This window comes from Alosa pseudoharengus, unplaced genomic scaffold, assembly GCF_046254945.1.
Source record: "Alosa pseudoharengus isolate Yale_2024_CS ecotype anadromous, Long Island Sound unplaced genomic scaffold, YU_APseudo_1.1 YU_APseudo_1.1_scf_23, whole genome shotgun sequence".
In the NCBI taxonomy this organism is placed as follows: Eukaryota; Metazoa; Chordata; class Actinopteri; order Clupeiformes; family Clupeidae; genus Alosa; species Alosa pseudoharengus.
The window spans coordinates 11842758-11847757 of NW_027468685.1; positions in this window are offsets into that span (position 1 = coordinate 11842758).

Below are 5000 nucleotides of genomic sequence, written 5' to 3' on the forward strand. Positions count from 1 at the left end.
GCCACGAGCTGTCACAGTAGCCAGAGGGGGCTACCGAACGTCCAGGGGTTCCAGCGTATCCGGGGGTTCGGCTTGCAGTGGGACTGTTTGCTGCTGTTTCAGGTAGCGCAGCTGCACGGGGGAAACTGAGGGCCCAAGCGACACCACGACCCACGTCTGGCCGGTTCTGGTGCTTGTTCGGGGGAGAACTGACGTGACAGAGGCAGCCGAGAGCCCTTCCAGTCGGGAGGGGTTATCGTGCAGCCGGAGGCTTTCCGGTCACTTGGACTAAGCACTGGGACTGACACCGACGCAGCCGCGAGCGGTGAGCTGAGCTGTCATTGCCGGGGACGACAATGGCTCGGGAGGGGGTTATGTAGCGTCGGTGGATGTACATGTCTAACGTTGAATGAGTGTCTCCCAGAATGCAGTGCGAGTGAATGCTAGAATGTGTAATGTCGATTATAATAGTTGTAGTTACGTTTAGCATGTTGTGTATTTGTTAGCGTGTTAGTCTCTTTGGTTGTACCTCATGTGCTTATCCTCGTGTTGATGTGTGTGGTAAACCCTTATTGTGTGTAGCATGTGCGGCTGAGACTACCCCTGTGTTGCCCTATGTAGTTGTCTGTGTACGTCCGAGTCTTCCTGTTCCAATAAATGGCCGTCCTGGCCAAAGGTGAATCTTGTCTGAGGGTGAGATCGCTACAATAGTTTAGTTCTGCTTGTATAACATGAAGTCTAATATTTCATTTGTTTTAGGTTTTCAACAATACAGATCAATCACACTGCCTGACAGTTTCAATCAATATGCAGGGCAGTTGAAAACATTCGGGGCTTAGCCCATAGAGTCTAAACGGTTTTCATAATTCCCATTTTGCCTGACTTGCTGCTCACTTTTCATAAATGAATCCACTGACTCAAGCCTCATTTGCACCACATTTATTAAATATTATGGACAATAAAATTTTGACAATTAGAGGATGTAATGACATTTAGCTATCTTGACATTTTCTGTTTGCTAGAAACGAACTATATAGCCACCTAGCAGAGTGGCTTTTAAATAGCAATATGCATTATATTGCTTAGGGAGAAGGGAACATTGAAGACTCACTAATTCGATTTTACAACTAGGCAAAGCAGGCCACCACTGTTTGGCCAGCTCCAGACTGTAGGCTAGAGGCTGATAACAAACCTGAACTTGTAGGCTAGTCTAAATGACGAGAACAGGATAACTCCACCACCACCTTGTTATTGATGACTTCATGATTTCCTTGTAACGTAGGCCTATACCAAATATCAAAATTTAATGCAAACAATGACATGCCCAACCTCGCGCGCGCACGTAGCCTACGTTCCAAATTATGTGTTATGGAAGGTAACGTTCATGTTAAATCTGCTGCATGAAGAAGAGTGAGTTCACCCGTGTCCGCTTGTATGTTAAATACGTCCATCTCATCTAAAAGTTTCAATGCGCGATCGGAATAATGGTTTCATATTTGTTAGTCAACTGTACAAAATACATTCGGGGCTAAAGCCCTGGCAAAATCAGCTGGCTACTAGGCCTACCCCTCGGGCACAGAACTTGTTCATTGACAACGTCATCTGTCATGTAAAACACGCTCCAAGAGAGCTCATAAAGATCAATCACACCCATTAGGCCCTTTAATGCAAATCGGATCAATGATCACAATATCAGCAAGCTGCATTGCAAAAAAAAAACCATTTCAGAAGCCATTAAGCCATAGAGATGTGCTAGGTGTTATGGATCTCAGCTATCCTTCATCTCCTGGTTGCAGCGATACAACGAGACCGTTTGTGCACGTTTTAGGTACCTAAACAACGACTGTTGCAGCACTGTCCTTTACTGGAAATTATTTTCACACTTTCAGATCACTTGGAGCTAGCCTAGCATACCGACAAGCTAGATCCGACCCAGAACCTAATGTATCTGGCACTGCTGAACTTGCACAGAAACATCACCAGCTTTTTAAAATAGTTTTGAAAACTAAACATTTAGAATATTTTAGCACAGATTATGAGATTATTTGCCGCTTTTTAATAATTCTTGACAAAATTAAAATATATTAAAAGTTTTTTTTTTTTTTAAGAAAAGTTTTGGGTGGGCCTGTTGAAAAGTGGGTGGGCCTAGGCCCATCCAGGCCCACCCGTAGCGCCGTGCCTGGGACATAGGCCTACAGTATGCTGAACATCTGAGCAAAAATAAATCGGACATATAGTAGGCCTAATAAATTAAAATCACCATTTTTACAAACGTATTGAATTGAATGTCATATTACTGTACCCTGCACATAAAGGCTACACATTTCCACAGCACCAGAATCCGACCGAATGCCTCCCTCAACCCCCTCCATAATTGGCCTTCCACTATTATTTGCGATGGCCAACTCCTCTGCTACTGTAAAACACTCTGGTGCCTTACAGTAGTGTTCAAAGACACCTTTTTCTTGTTAGCTGTAAAACAGAGGCCAAGTGAAGGCTATAAGCATAGGCCTACATGTTTTCATAATTAAGAAATATTAATGCAAGCTATGACCATATAAACTATTCTGAATAATGTGTTTGTGTTTCATTTTCACCTGCTGCCATGTGCGTTTGGCAATGGTGTTGCATCTGAAATGTTCACAGGATTAGGCATACACTAAATCAGTCAATGGGGCTACTTAAACATTCAATTATCCTTATTACTGTAATCTATATGCCCACTTCTAAATTGTGTTGCATCTGTAGGCATTTCTATGAACTCAAAATAAATAAGCAATTTAATTATTTAAACTCATTAAATACATTCCGCAAGCTATTAATCCTCCGTATTTGAAGAACATGCATGTGGACATAAAACTTTACTTTTAGGCATTTAGGCTACCCGATCTGCAATACGTTGCCAACAGCCTTGCCTTGCTTTGTTCACTGCCGACGTATTTGATTTTTGTCGTAGAGTGGGTTTTAATTCCTCATAACTTGTCATAATAATTGTGCATTCCTCATCTGTAAAATAAGGTGAACGCGTCATCACTGAAAGTGGTGATTTGCGCTGCAACCCGCCCCTTTTATGTGAACGCGCACAAACTCCAATGAGGTTAACCCCGGCTCAACAAATCAACTTCATAATCAGCGTCGTAGTACCGATTAACACCACTAAAGATAACCAGGTTTTGTCAACCCCGGTTTAACAAAGTAACCCTGGGTTACATCTGGGTAGGTTAAGCTCCCTTCGTAGTACAGGCCCCAGGTTTCAGAAAAGTGCGGTTTCGGGCAGTGCGTTTACAGGATTCGTTTGGACGCTCGGCCAAGACGAAGCAAAACCTCTGCGTTTAACCTAAAAAGCGTCTCCGTGTGGACAGGCCCTGAGTCACAGGCAAAAGTAGCAGTGCTATTGTATAACTGTGTGGTGTTAAAACAATGACAACACTATTCAACACCGTCCTTAAAATTCATCTTTTTGCTGTGTAGGCTACACATTGTTGTTAGCTGATTTTTTGACAAGCCTTTTGTTTTTACACCTCTGTTTAACACATACCTGTCAACATTTAGCTTTCCAAAAACGGGAGATTTTTTTCGGGGGAGGGGGGTCAGTGTTTATACCGGATCTGTGTTTGCATATTTAATGTTTCATACACGTGTTTCAACACTGCATTTCGGTCGTTGCTTTTACCTTACCATTACCTTACGCATGCCAGTTATGTACCCACCAGTGGGGTGTACTACGAATCTCGATTAGTGGGTTAGCGAGGTATGTTGCACTCAAAGCCAGGCTATGCTGTGACACGAAAGTGGATCTGTTTTAGTGTCGCTATATCACCATGGTATCTTATGCTGTCAACCAAACCTGGTCGGGAGGAGGTTATGTGCTAAATTATAGCTCAAATCGTGTAATCTACCAGACACTGACCAATCAATTGTCTTAAAAACGAAGCTATCTCACGTGTAGGATTCTGTCATATATCTTACAGGTGGAGCTCCGCCTCTACTAACATTTTGGATCTCGAATGCGCTTTAATAGGGCGGTGCGTGCAAATATCCCACTATGGACGTGCATACCATACAACAACTGATGACAATTGATTTATTTGAGGTTATAGGTTAGACACAAAAAATCACCGCAGTGTAGATTAAGCTATCGCTCATGAATGCGGAAGTAATTGTTTTTAAATAGAGGCGGTCTTGTGCGTCTCCATGTTACACGATTGGCCAAAGTCATCCCAACACCGAGAACGCGCACAGATCTGAGCTGAAAGCCTAGTTTGACAAATATATCACATAACTGCAATCGTAGTATCACTTAACGTATACCCCTGAGTCAAGGCTTTGTCAAGCCTTGATATGTCTACATAGCCTAGATATGTCTAACGTGCTTCGTAGTATACCCCACAGCTGCCTGCCTGCAGCCTACTTCCAAAACTGCTTGCTGTCAGATTTGGTTCCGAGGGAACAAGTTCAGTGCATCAACAACACTCAATAACAGTTTATGTGATGTGTTAATCAATTAAATTCCCAACAATTTCACAACAGCTAGTTCTGGAGTAGGCCATTCATCTAGCCCGCTTGTTTACGTCGAGACTCGAGGCTGCGCAGTTGGCACCCGCTTCCTTATTTGGGTTTTGGGTTGCCAGGTTTTAGCCTATGACAAAACGGTTGAAATTGAAACTAAGTGATCGTGTATGTGTAGGGTGTATTTCATACACAATCTGGCAACCTGAATGCATCAATGATTTTAAGTTTGATGGCCATGCAAATTACAGGAGTTTTCCGGGAGAAATAACAAAACGGGAGGGTGCTGGGAGATGACCTTGAAATACGGGAGAAACCCGGGAAAAACGGGAGTGTTGACAGGTATGGTTTAACCCCCCCCCCCCCACTCACACCCCCACAGTTGTGTGCGTAATAGTGATGGGCCTATTTCACAATACTTATGCTTTCTGTTGCCATTTTTGCCATATATTCAACAAGAGCAACATTGCAATAGTGGCGATTAACCCCTTTAAGAAAGATAAATTAAATAC